This window comes from Thermobia domestica, chromosome 4, assembly GCF_964235325.1.
Source record: "Thermobia domestica chromosome 4, izTheDome1.hap1.1, whole genome shotgun sequence".
NCBI classification, from domain to species: Eukaryota; Metazoa; Arthropoda; class Insecta; order Zygentoma; family Lepismatidae; genus Thermobia; species Thermobia domestica.
In genome coordinates this window covers 34,046,718-34,061,792 of record NC_137457.1, presented here as the reverse complement: position 1 = coordinate 34,061,792, position 15,075 = coordinate 34,046,718, and the positions used below count along the sequence as shown (strand labels likewise).

Here is a 15,075-nt window from a genome sequence, read left to right as displayed (position 1 = left end):
TTCAGTCAGAGATCTTGGAGTTATATTTGATACGAAACTGACATTTAATAACCATATAGAGAACATAGTTATCGAATCTTTCAAGATGTTAGGGTTCATAATTAGAATTGGAAAGGAATTTAACAATAGTACTACACTAACAAAAATGTATTATGCCTATGTGCGATCAAAACTGGAATATGCTGCTGTGATTTGGAACCCATCACAACAGCAATACAGACACCAACTGGAAAAGGTCCAATCTAAATTTATCAAATACTTGACGTAAAAGACAACTGGAATCTATCCATATTATGAAAATTATCTAACATTAATAGACAACTTCTGTATCCTTACACTTGAACAAAGGCGAAATGTGACAGATTTGATTTTTCTCCATAAAATAGTACAAAACGAAGTTAATTGTACAGATCTCATATCAACATTAAATTTTCATGTCCCAACACTTAAAACTCGTGCTAATAACTCTGGTCTGTTTTATTGCAAAAAAGCAAGGACCAACGTATTACTGAAATAACCAATTTGGAGAATGTGTTCTACTTATAACAAAATATGTATCAAACACAAAGAAATTGACATCTGCAATATGAACTCTATGTTTAAGAAAACTATTGTAAATGTATTATGTAACACACCAACACTATAATTAGGCTTATGCCTGTTGTGTTGATGGCAAATAAATAAATAAATAAATATTTCCCTTTGTCTTTTGTGACTGGTGGCTTGTTGGCAGTGGCGTTACTAGGTCTAATTTGGTGTGTTAAACCCTCCCCAATTTCTTACAAGCCCAGCTAAATTTCACTATGTTACATACTTTTAGAAAAGAGGATACTAAGAAAATCTACCGAATTTGCACCCAAATGCAACAGAAGGTGCACACACACCTTAAAATTCAGCATCTTCACAGAGTAATTGATCGTTGATTATTAATAGTCTGTTACTATATGAATAACCCCCTTAAAATATGAACTATTTCACAGGGCAAATTTTAAATAGGTGACTTTTAAGTTTTGATTACTTTATAAGGTAATTAATATTTTCCTTTTTTTACTGTATTCTAATATTATTACGTTCAAATAGGGATGCGCACGAGACAAGATTAGAGGTTGTCTCGCCTCGAAAATATGTTGTGTAAAGTGATGCCTCGATGCCTCGAATGATCTTTTTCTGTTGGAAGAACCGTGTCTCGTCTCGAATCTTGTCGAGTTATTTTGAGAAACAATAGCTTTAATTTAATAAAGAATGAAACAAACATGACTATGTTGCTAAAAATGTGCAAGACTGAAATAGTAACCACAATTTTTTTCCCCCAAATGCTCGCTAATTGTGTTATGTTCTTGATTAAAGATAAACCTAAAATAACGAAACAATGGAATTTTGGAGTGTTGGGTACCTTGACCTCAAAATGGTTTTTCAGTCCCCTTTTTAAAAATCCTAGTTACGCCACTACTTGTTGGATGCAAACAGTCAATGATCGTACTGATCACGCCCATACCCATGGGGCCTGAGCTTCCCTGAAATTATGAGTTAGAGAATGAATTTCGTAATGAAGAGTAATTTCATTCATTCGTCCTTAAAGTTGCTTGTATCCGAAGTATGTTCCGTCGTTCATTTATAAATATGGTGTTATATAAAGTCATAACTTCAATATCTTCTTTCTGCATCTCCTAAGTTCTTTTCACCAAAAGTTGAATATCAACAAGCATTTGGCAACCATTATTTTAGATTTTTTTTTTAAAATCTATGTTCTTTCCAATTGTAAATCAGACATATTGAAAGAAAGGCACGAAAAGTGAAGCTTTATTTCTAAAGAAATGAAATGAAATAAAATGATATATTTAGTTTAACGTCCCACGATTATGCGTCAAAGCTAAGGGAGACGGTGATGATGAGAAATGAATGAAACTGTGCAATGAAGAAAGTGGGAGGGAATGGGGGAACCCCGAGAAAACCCACACAGACGGTGTTTGTTCATCACAAAGCTCACTTGGCGCGAGCTGGGATCGAACCAGGGACCCCACGCACCAGAGGTGAACGCTCTACCACAGAGCGACCGCGGTCCCCTTTATTTCTTTAAAAAAAGTGGATATTTTGTGCGCATAGCAAAGGACGTACGCACGGGGTGGGTCCTTGAGGTCCGGGACCCCCCTCGAAATCCGGACTTTTTTGTCAATTTAGTCTAATTTAGATACAATGTTTAGTATAATTTAGCCTGAAATTGTGTTTGGACACCCCTCCCCCCGAAACGCTTTGAACCCCTCCCGAAATAAATTCTTGCGTACGTCTCTGCGCATAGCACTCAGAGCGGATTAAGGTTTTTGGGACCCTGGAGCCGACTATTTCAAAGGGCCCTATGTTACGAATAATTTCAGCGCATAACTTTTCTTTGCTGTCTTCCACAGCCTCATAGGCTTATCGAAACACCGAGGAGTATGCTGTAACATTTTAATGTGCTCCAAGTTTACAATAATTAGTTTAATTACATTCATTATTAACAGTTAAATGCCTATACACTTCAGTGTAACACATAAATGCCGAATACGAGCCAAATGGTCAACAGTCCCTGTAAAAATACTAATAGAGTAAAAGGAGAGAAAATATATACAAATAGTAAACCTGTACAAGGTTACACTGTGAGAAAAGTTCCGAATTTGAAGGTCTTCTGTGTGAATGATGTTTGAATTTATTTGTTTATTCATCACATCAATTAGTTTATTTATCCACGCCCGGCGGTGCCACGAAAGTCTGATATTTGCAGGCACGATCCCAAGCTGGTGGAAAAAGACCTAACTCTAGCGATACCGCAAGCCTAGAGAGCGGGAAAAGAAATTAGCATGGATCTGAAACCTATACTATAATAAGTTGATTGATGTATTTTAGTATTAAAGAGGGGAATTTTGGGGGACCCCCTGAGCCTGGACTCCATTAGCTCCGCCTTTAATCCGCTCCTCATTGCATTCCAGGTTACTTAAGTTGTTACAATACCTATAGGCCTATTCACTGGGTCTATTAAAAGCAATTGTGTCAGAGTGGTTTGATTCAACAACTAATTATTATTATTATTATTATTATTATTATTATTATTATTATTATTATTATTATTATTATTATTATTATTATTATTATTATTATTATTATATACATGCTACAAAATAGATTTACTGCTATACTGACACAGACTAAAGCTAGTTTTAAACAACGAACTTGGCTTAACAACAGAGTCACGTTCAATTTTTCCCATTTTCTGTACTACTCTCATTCATTATGTTTGTTAGCCCAAACACCTCGGATGGGACGGGAAGGTACAATGTAAAGAACCTTTACCTCTGTATGTCTAATGGAATTCGTCATCAGTGTATTTTTAGTTTAGTTCTTCCTTTCAATGCCACCGGAATGAATCACCAAGTCTTCCTGTCGGCAAAGAAAGAATATTCATCGTATTTAATATTAGATTAATAGTACAATAACGTTACTTTCAACTTCTTCTTACATCTCTCAAAGGTTCATACTCCACCAGACGGAACAATACGTTATACTGCGTGCTCATTTCTGGTTTGAAGATAAAAATAGTTTTCTTTTCAGAACTTTGAAGGCTGTTTATGACAAGGCTTTAAGACTGTGAGCAAAACAATGCCCGCCTCGAATCTTAATCCAGTGTCTACTGTGACTGTCTACGAAAATAAAACTTGCCCTTCACTAATGTTTATATGGAATATGAGACTCTCGACTATGACTGCCTGCAGCAGAGAGCAAGAGGGGACAGTTCACCCCACCCTTGTATTTTTGAAATAGGTTTGGTTCTTTGAAATATACCTCAAAAATATTCGATTTGTTATTTCCACATACTACCCAGCTTAATATACAGTGTGTCAAAAAATCAACCTACTAAGTTTGGAACGTTATTTCTTATATCAAATGAAAAAAAAAAAGTTTTGATGAACATACTGTAGGTCAAAAAATGTTTCTTTTCAGATTTATAATTCGCCAAAAATGAGGAAAATCACGTTTTAAAAACACTCTAGCACAAAAGTTATGGGGTCTATCGCACGTGAATCGAGGGATTTCGCAGGAACTCGTATGCGCTAGTAATAATTATTTGTGTGTAACAGTGTTCTGGTATCCACGAAAAGAGTACAAAATTAGTATTTAAAACTGTATCCTCGTACACTAAGTTACTTTTTACAAATTGTTACGTTGATTTCAGGTGATTGTGAAACGTGGGTATTTAGATAAGAAGGAATACTAGGTATTGCCTAATTTTTTCAACCGCTTGCGAAAAGGTCCCATTATTTTTAAGCCAGGGCGTTTTAATTCTTTTTCGGCTTATAATAATGAAAGAACTCATTTTAAGACCTATATGTATTAAAACGTTTTACTTTCATTTGATATAAACACTCACCTCCCGAAGTTTCAGTTGATTTTTGCCACCCTGTATTAATACTAGGCTTGTCTACAAATTTAAAATAACACTGGCACATGAATTCACAGATATATATGGAAACCTCATAGATGATATAGTAATTAATCTGAAATATGTAAGCATCTCTTAAATCCATCTTTGATGCTCTCAAGTCGAAATTAATTTGACAAAATTACAGATGGACATGAAAAATTAGAGTGTTAGAGCTGAGGGGAGTTGAGGAAGAAAATAACACATTTCTTGCAAATTGCCTGACGGCAGGGGCGTATGCTGTGTTGGGCACTCGGTTTTCCCTCCACGAAATCTCGACTTTTCTGTAAGTTTGGCCTAATTTTAGGGGCAGTTCTGCAAATTTTAATACAATCTGTCCTCATACTGAATTTAGGCCCCACCAAAAAGCCTCGGACCGAAAAAAACGAAAGGATTTTTAGTGGAAAGGTAGAAAGAAGCACCATTTTAGGTTTAAATTTGTAATCTTAATTAATAACACAGTTTCACAAGGGTCATATTTTTGTAATAATTCACTACTCTGAATTCAAATCTGAAATTAGAATTTCGCTACCGGGCATAGTTTTTCAGTAATACAGGGTGTCGCATAAGTACACCCGGGACACTGCTAAGTATTAGGAATATTGACGGCATATACGGTATGTATACATGGGCGACGGTAATTTTGTCACCGGAAATTTCGTCACCGGAAAGTTCGTCAGGGTAATTTCTCACCGGTAATTTTGTCACCAAAATATTACCATATAGGTAATTTCGTCACCGAAAATTTTGTCATGATAATTTCATCACCAGTGTCTTTTAGAACATAATACAAGTACAATGAATGAATAGAAACCGTTTTTTGAAATTGCTTTCTTTAATCTTCAACTGAAGCAAATCGAAATATAATAATAATAATAATAATAATAATAATAATAATAATAATAATAATAATAATAATAATAATAATAATAATAATTATTATTATTATTATTATTATTATTATTATTATTATTATTATTAAATAAATAGTTACATATTTGGTATATCGTATTTGAGATAAGAGATAAAAGTTTTTAGTGATTCTGTCAGAAATATTATCAAATAGGAAATTTTGTCATGGTTATTTTTTCATCTTTCTTGAACTAAGTAGAGGCAAAGTAAATGACCAAAACAACTTACGTTATTTTAATTAAACTTGGAAAACAATTCGGTTGATGATGAACTCTGCAAAATTTAAGTTTCGGGTACTCGACGCAGGAGCAAGCACCAGAGCAAGAAAATACTGCCAGCTTCAGAAAATGTTAAAAGCAAAGGCAACGTCGGGAACTATTGGGTTTATCACTATTTAGAAATATTAAGCTTCGCAAATATCAAAATTTCAGAACAGAAAGTTGCAAACAAATATGGGAAGATATGCCAATCCGTTCATTTTCCCGCAAACTAGACGGAAATTTGCATCGTTCTTGTACCGTTCTCTGAGTTCAAACTCTTGGACCTTCATCCACGTTAACTGGGTCATGTGAAAAGAGTGATCTTTTTTTAGGAGCTATTGAAAGAAGAATTTTATATTTCAACTCTGATTAAACATTGGCCAAATTGTTATTGGATATAGCCTATACGTCAAGAAAGCAAATTTATATAAAGGAAGAAAAACATATACTGTAAATATTTCTGACAATTTCCTTTAAATATAGACTTATGGAACTATTGAGAAGTGAAACGTGGATGGTGGATGGACTACTTTTGAATGGCTCCTTAAAAAAAAAAAAAAAAAAAAAAAAAAAAAAAAAAAAAAAAAAAAAAAAAAACGTAGGCCCTATATGTTATTTGAGGTGAGGCTTCCTTTACTAGGTGTATGCCCTAATACAGAGCAAGACTCAACATTCATATGAAGAACTGTTTCGTGCGGTGATGCATCAGTGCAGTGAATTTAGTGAATACCCGGACCCTGTAACTGTGGTTATGGATTTCGAGATAGCGGAACTGCAGACTTTAAAGGCAACTTTCGGAAACTCAACTCGTATACAGCATTGCTTTTTTTTCACCTGACTCAATAAACGTGGAGAAAGGTCCAAGAGATTGGATTCACAGAACTGTACAAGAGCAATGAATATTTTGCTGACGAAATAACCTACATGCTAATATTTTGGTGACGAAATTACCGGTGACGAAAATTCCGGTGGCGAAATTTCCGGTGACAAAATTACCTAAGTTCATGTATACATATATACAGATCACGGCGTATATTTAGAAAAGGAAATTTCCAATGTAATATCTGACAACACTATCAGTTTCGATTTTCAGAGATTAACAAGATTTTCCACCAGTGTTTTATTCTTCCAATGAATCCAATCTGATACTAACTTTGATTCTTGTGAGGTTAAGCTGTTACTTCTATTTACTTAAAACTCAAAAAAAAAAAAGAAAAAAAAGAAATCTTTGAGTTTTACGTCCCACGATTATGCAGGTTAGGCTAAAGGAGACGGTGATGATGAGTAATGAATGAAATGGTAGAATAAAGAAACTGGGAGGAAACGGGAGAACCCCGAGAAAACCCACGCACACGGTGTTTGTTCACCACAAAGTTCACTTGGCGGGGGGCTGGGATCGAACCCGCGACCCCAAGCACCAGAGGTGAAGCCACCGCGGCCCCCTACTGAAAACTCAGGTCTTCATGAATGAGAAATCAAGAAAAACATGAACCAGTAAGTTATTAGACGACTACTTATGTATCAGTAGAGACAACAAAGACACCCACTACAAAACATAATATAAACCAGTAACTTCTTAATCACTATTTCATTCTCAGAGAACTTTTTTGAACATGTGTCTGTACTTATGTAACACCCTGTATTACTGAAAAAGCAACAATGATCACGAAATTTTGATTTTAGACTTCAATTCAGCATGATCAATTACTATAGAACTACAGATCTAGAAATGTAAATGAAGAATGCAAGGGACATTAAACTCTGTTACTTGATAACTTGAGACGTAACTAAGCTATTTTGCGCCCGGGACGAGATCTTGTTTTGGCGCCCCCTTCCCCAACGTAAAACTTGAATATATAGCTACAGTAAAAAAATCTTTGTTTTGCACCCTCTCAATCCGGCGCCCGGGGCACGTACCCCGTCTGCTCACCCCTAATTGCGGTCCTGGATAACTGACAGGTGAAAAAAAAAACTGAGTTGATAATTTCACATTTTTTTTTTCTTGTTTGGCTCTATATGGTTCTCTATTTCCCATATGTACATAAGCTATAGATAAGGTTTTTTCTACCATTGGCCCAAGCTTTTTTATTTCACGATAGAAAACTTGTGGTTTTAGCTTTAGTCGTGAGTACCAACATTTTGTAGTTTCAGAAAATTTTTGCATGGACACGTTAGTATTTATATTCTCCACAATCTAAGATAGGATGGGAACTTCTCATTTTTACATCTATTTTTTCCTGTGATACCCGTCTTGATACCTCTCCTATTATTTTGTGGCATAGTATACTAGTAAACGTAATCTTATGCACTCTTGCATATAAGAAATGGATACAATGAACGTTAATACTGGTGAGAAACGAGAAAGATCTAATGAATAAGGAACGAAAACAAAATTTGGTACGATAATGAGCCTTATAGTCTTAGTTCTGGAAAAAAGAGTGGAATAAATCCTGTGCCCATGATGACGCTGGATCCAGTAACTCATCCGCGTGCGTTTCTTTCTCCCATTAGCGTGTAGTAATATACGCCTAATACAATTGTACCTTTGTATGCATTACTATCACACTTAAGACCAAATCTACAATCGGTATATTGTCCATGTCGAATTCAAATGTACACAGCTACACAGATAGAATGATATTCCTTTCCCAAGCCGAAAAAGAACAGTTTCAATATGGTTAAAATCTCTGGAACAGAGCAAATTTGAAGCGGAAAACCTCACCAAGATTCCGCATACTTCACGTTGTGTACAAGTGGCTCTACTATTAGTTTGTAAATGTGTTCTACGATTGCCATCGGAAAAGCCTTTTTTTTTTAATTTTATTTTGATGTAGTATGGTGCATATTTTGTGAGGTTTTCTTATAGCCATATTTCTTGCGTTCAAACTCAGACGTGAATTCATATATTCCATTCCCGATTTGAAAGAAAAAAATCCGGGTTAACTTTAGTTTTAGAAATCTGATTTTCAAAATTGAGAATTTCTCATGCTAGCTGCAACCGAAATTGATGAGGAATAAGGCGATAAAAATATTTTATAATAATAATAATAATAATAATAATAATAATAATAATAATAATAATAATAATAATAATAATAATAATAATAATAATAATAATAATTTCTCTCGTTTTACAATGGACTACATCACTAGCTCTGTTGAAACAGTAAGATTTCTTCTTCGAACCGATGGGTTTCTGTCAGTACAGCGAGACTGTCTGATAAAAGTATTTTTCAAGCAATGCTCTATTTGGCTTAGTCCATTATGGTTTTCATAATGTATGTTTACAAATTTATTTATTTATTTATTTTATTTATTTACGAACATAATAAAATAAAATGAAATAGCCAACATACATTATGAAAATTATAATGCAGTAGGCCAAACAGAACATTGCTTGAAAAATACTTTTAGGAGACAGTATTCTTTTTCTTTCTTCAATACCTGCCTGCCTTTTCTCCTGCTTGCCACTATTTCTTTTTCCATTTCTTACTACGGTCATATTAATACAATATTCTATAGGAGCATTGTAGAATCTAAAGGCCAAACTTTACTCGATTACTGATTTACAAAGGTTTTGAGTTTATCTGCCCTTTTCACCACCAGTGTTATACCAGACCTACACCTACAGTTTAAAGTGGAATCTTAATTATCGTAATGCGTTTAAAACTTTGCCCACCAGGATTCGAACCCGGTACCACGTGGACCAAAGGTGCACCGGGATAATAACAAGTGTTTATTTTGCTTGAAAAGTTACTTGTACTCTGTTAACTATTCATATAGACTCCGGCCAGGAAGAAGAAAAAAAAGTGCGAAAATGTTATATTCATTGCTTCAGCTTTTTTTTTCTAACTGTAATGCACATTCATACCTTCCTACGATGTGGACAGCAGTAACAGGTGCAAAAATGCTATTGCTTTGTGACAACATACAGCATTTCCAAGAATTATTTTATCCCTCTGTGCTGTGTCTTCAACCGTAAATACCGCGAATTCTTGGTAAATACAAAGCATCACATGATCTGTTCATCTTTCGGGTTTTGCCCTCATGAGGGCCGCCCTCACCCTCATATTAGTAGTTGAGGGTGAGGGCGTTTGAGGGTGAAGGTGATAAAGTAATTGAGAGTGAGTGTGAAGGAGGGTGAGTGTGAGGACGTCAATGGAGGGTGAGTGTGAGGGAGGGTGAGTGTGAGGGAGTCAATGGAGGGTGAGTGTGAGGGCGTCAATGGAGGGTGAGTGTGAGGGAGGGTGAGGGGAGGGCGTCAGTGGAGGGTGAGTGTGATGGAGGGTGAGGGTGAGGGAGGGTTAGGAAAAATGACCATCTCTGGAGGTTACCGCAAATATAAAACTGCTATGTAACTATGGGTTACAGGAGGGTGTGGCAGAAAATGAATGAAGCAAGACGTGGAATCAGGTTAATACAGAAGGGGGCATAATGTTACGCAAAAAGTTAGGCAATGAATTACGAAGAGGAACAGATGGAGCAAGGGGAGACTTTTAAAAGAAGAAAGTGAAATAAGATAAAATTATTAGACTGGAAAATATAACAAAATTTGCATCGAGATAAATCTATAGAACTTCGGGGGAAACAAGGGATTATTGCGATCGCAGTAGAAAAATAGGAATGGGAAGTTTGTCAGCGAAAGAAATGAAGATTAAGGAACATCAAAATATTAGTTTGTTGACGAACGTGAGAGTACGATAGACCATGTACTTTTGAGGTAGAAAACGAAGTTCGCGAGTATGACAAAGGGTTTAGTACTTCTTCGACATAAGATTGAAAAAGATATATCTAAGACTAGTAATCGATAAGCAAGCAGAATACATTTCCAACCTATATATATGCAACCAATATAATTCATGAAGAAAATAATATCCAATGCCAAGACAGAATTTTCCGACTGGAACGAAATATCTTAAATAGGAGAGTCTTCAAAATACTTCCTGAAGACGATCATCATACCAATCGAACCCTGAGAGATGTGATGATTATAGAGCTCTTACTCTAAAATGCAGGAAAAATTTTGCTTCGACTACTGAACAAAAGATTGTATGTAATAACAAATGAAAAATGTTATTAAATGTTATTAGAAAAATTAAAGAGGAACTGTTCGGATTCGGGAGAGATAACGGCACAAGAGATACTGTTTGATTATTAAGTATGATCAGCGAAAGGTTTATAGAAAATAGGAACGAATGTTTTATTTATTATTAATAAAATGCAATTGATCGCGTGGATTTTGAATTGTTGTATTGAGTTCTGAAGAAGGTTGGGTTGGAATGGAAGGATCGAAGGCTTAAGAAACTTATGTATGAACCACAAATAAGCCTTGAAATAGGGGAGGAAATGACTGAGGAGACTGCAATTGGAAAGGGATGTTGTCTATTGCCAACGTTTTTTAATGAAAAATATTACATAATCAATTCGGCATTTGGATGGAATGATTATATGTATACAGTTTGCGTATTATATGCCACTTGCGGCTGAATTGCTAAAGAAAACCAGTAATATGTTAGAAAGTTTAAGGATGGCATGTGAAGAATATTTGATAAATAAACTTGCTGCAGCATCAAAAGCCACACTGATTGAAACGAAGCAGTTGGTATCAAATACAGAAACAGAAGGAGAGAAAATAGAATAGGTGATATATTTCAACACCTAAGTACTATTATTAATTATGATATGAAGTGTGAAAATGAAAAAACCAATATTAGGAATTGTGAAAGAGGACTAAGAAAAATACCTATGAAATACTTCGTTCCGTATGTTGTACTGTATGAAGCATGAACGTGGATATTACACAAAAATGATAGAAGACGACCCATGAATGGAGACAAACAATTTTGTTGATTGGAAATTGAATGAGAGGGTATTATAAAAAGTTCATAAGAAAATAGTTTTAGATATTTTTGAGAAGTGGAGAGAAATGGTAGGAGCATTTTATAGGTGTGGTGGTAGGAAATCTGGGAAGTGGACGAAGGAAGCTTTAATTTGTAGAAGATATTAAAGCAGGTATACGCTATTTGAAGACGGAGAGATTAGTGGAGCATGACGGTGCACAGAAGCTCCTTACCTGCGGCAGGTGATCTGCCAATAACAGTAGATAACCTACTGACAATGATGACGACGATGACTGTGAGTTTTGAGGTAATACTTGAATAAAACCACTTTTAAGAAGCAGGCGAAAGTACTACATAAGGAAACAACACAAAACTCTACAATTACCTAGGATTTGCAGCAAGTATAAAACACATTCTTTCACTTGAGCTTCCGAGAATGATAGAATGAAAAAGGGCATAGGTGATCACAGAAAATTATTTATTTATTTATTTATTTATTTATTTATTGTAAAACGACATATGTCAAGTTTTATCAGACATGAAATTAACGAAAATCTTGTGTTTGCTGTGCGTAGATACACATCTTATGAGATATCAGCACCTCTCAAGCTGTTGCCTACACTTGGTATATTGTAAATAAATAGACGTTTTTTTGAAGAAACTATGCTGGGTAGTATACGTTTTCTCATTTTTCTCAAAACTTGTTTTTTCTGATATGTGTTATTTAAGAAAAAAACGATGAAAATATATCCACAAAGCACATACGAAATACTTGCTGGGCTTTCGGAATCAAAAACATCGTCCTTATTTCTAAGCAAATATTACTTGAGTATTCCGTTCGTAACGAGTTCTATGACGTTCACATTACGTGTAAATTTATACTGTTAAATATATTTTTTATTTAAGGTATAATATAATAGCAAGTTACTCTTTTCTTTTATACCTGGAATTAACAAATTAATAAAGCATATATATTTTTCATATGCTAGCTTTATGAATGTTACTCGCAAGGTGTATTCGGCAAGTGGACTTTACTTAACCATCATTGGTTCTAAGTATTAGATGATTTTAAAGCTGTTCATTCCTCATATGAATAAAGATTCACTTTATTAAATAAGCATTAGGGTGGGTCGAAAATCGATTTCTTTCAAATCGAATTCTAATAGTGCGGAAAAGTTGGACCATCTATTGAAATGTGTAAGTGTAATTTCTTTTTGAAATCGCGTAATATCTTCAGTTCGCGCATCCAGGTTAAAGTTTTACCAAATTGTCTAAAATCGTACTTTTTTGGAACACCCTGTATAAAAGACAGGTTGATTCTGATAATTGTAATAGAGCGCTGATTCTCAAGTAAGCACGTAACAATACACAGAAGAAAAGAAAATCAACATCGGATAACATCTTCAGTTCTTGCTCTTAGGTCAAAATCTCGTGAAATTGTAAAAATCGTACTTTTTGGAACATCCTGTATAAAATAGTTTATGTTGTTATAGTTTTAATATGGCAGTTATATTTTTACCAACTATGCGGGAATATTCAGAAAAAAGAAAATAGGAATTGGATAGTATCTTCAGTTCGTGTATTGGAATTTAAAAATCAAAAATTTTACGAAAGGAATCATTTTCTATGTTTCCGATCTGATCATTCAGCTCTTCGCTCATTTCTGATTTTAGAAATGACCCAGAACTCACCATGAGGAGGTGGCTGCACTTCACCCACACCCTTCCCAACCACCCTACCATTGTAGAAGTTTCAAGTTTATATCTTTTGTATTTCGGGTATAACTTTAAAATCAGACTTCTTATTAAAATCTGGCATTATAGAGCGTGACAAAAGTGTGGTCCGAATAAAGCATCTCTGTTTAGGGAGCCAGATACTTTTGTAGCAGCCCCTGTTACAGGCTTAACACATCTTTCTACGAACTGCGTGTGACATGGAAATTTTATGTAGTCAAACTCTGGTAGTTCTTTTGTCTTTAGAAACGACAAAATACTCGCTGTTGTTACATGGGCCATTATTTGTGGTGATGAAAGTTTACACGTTGACCCATCTATCAATTCGGTATAGTTAGTTGCTTCAAAATTGAGATCAGGTGGTAATAATTTCTTACACTTTTACCTGATGGCGGTTGTTTCTCTCTTTTAGTTTATTTTATTTTTATGTTTACTCTTATTATTGTACATGTATATAAGTATTTGAATATAACTTAATTCTTGTAAGCCTATTGTAATTGGGACAGCAATCCTGTTATAGGTGACAAATAAATAAATAAACACAATCTTCTGAAAGCTAATTCTCTTATGTGTTTCCGTTCTTTCATCGCTATGGCCAAAATAAGGTTTTCAGGGTGCGCAAAAGAACCGTTTCGCTGTATTACAGGATCGATAATTTCTAGTAAACTTTCCGGTAGATATTGTGATGTCTGAATCAATTTAAACACATGTTTTGCACCATCTTATACAGGCGAATTTTGTTTAATAGCAAATCAAGCTGGTGCATATGTTTTTACAATGTAAGTCGCCAATGTCTTCAGCTCAAATGAAGGATCTTCTGTCGAAATATATATCCTTAAAATACGATACGCTATAGTAAGCCACCTTGAATGACTTATTGGGCCTGGATCCTTTACTGCAAGATCACTTGGACACTCGCCGCTGTTTATAGCTCTAACAATATCAAGAAGATATTTTTTCTTTGCTCAGGTCATTTTCTTTTACGGAGATATCTTCGGTCTGAATATTCTAATAACCAACAACAGGAAGCTGCACACAGTGTTTCAATTGTTTGAAGATAGTTCCAGAAAATGATTTGGGCCTGAAGTGTCACCATCTAGGCACTCGAAAAGATGTCTAAAACGGTACTCAGTAAAATGTAATAAACAAACGAACCACTAGAGTGGTCTTCCAAGTTTGACCTCAACGTTAAGAATAATCCCAGTTTTCCATCCAGCATTAACCTCTGTCCCATCACAGCCGATAGCAACAAGATCATTTATGTCCACGTCTTTGTCACTCAAATAAGAAAGTATACTCTCAGATATATCCTTTGGAGATCCAGTTCTAGGCGTTATATGGCCAATGAACTGATTTCTGAAGAAAAAAAAATACACATTTTACAAATGGGGATATGAAAAAATGTGGAATTTCTATATTTCGTGAAGAATGTATTCGATTTTTTTGTGTGTGTGTACCTGTTGCTACACACTTGAAGAAAATCACAGCCCTATTAGGGCTATAACAACATAAGCTATTTTATACAGGGTGTTCCAAAACGTACGATTTTTTACAATTTCACGAGATTTTGACCTTAGAGCAAGAACTGAAGATATTATCCGATGTTGACTTTCTTTTCCTCTGTGTATTGTTACATGCCTACTTGAGAATTAGCGTTCTATTACAACTATCAGAAGCAAACTATTTCTATACAGGGTGTTCCAAAAAAAGTACAATTTTTGACAATTTGGTAAAATTTTAACCTGGATGCGCGAACTGAAGATATTACGCGATTTCAAAGAAACAATTTCACTTACACGTTTCGATAGATGGTCCAACTTTTCCGCACTATTAGAATTCGATTTGAAAGAAATCGTTTTTTTCGACCCACCCTAATAAGA

At 34.9% G+C, this 15,075-nt stretch overlaps 1 protein-coding gene across 1 annotated transcript in view; it reads left to right on the top strand.

Annotated features, from left to right (window-relative positions):
* Positions 1–15,075, top strand: part of LOC145682723 (uncharacterized) — a 130,977-nt gene that overhangs the window by 14,277 nt on the left and 101,625 nt on the right. The gene's annotated exons all lie outside the window — the stretch shown is intronic.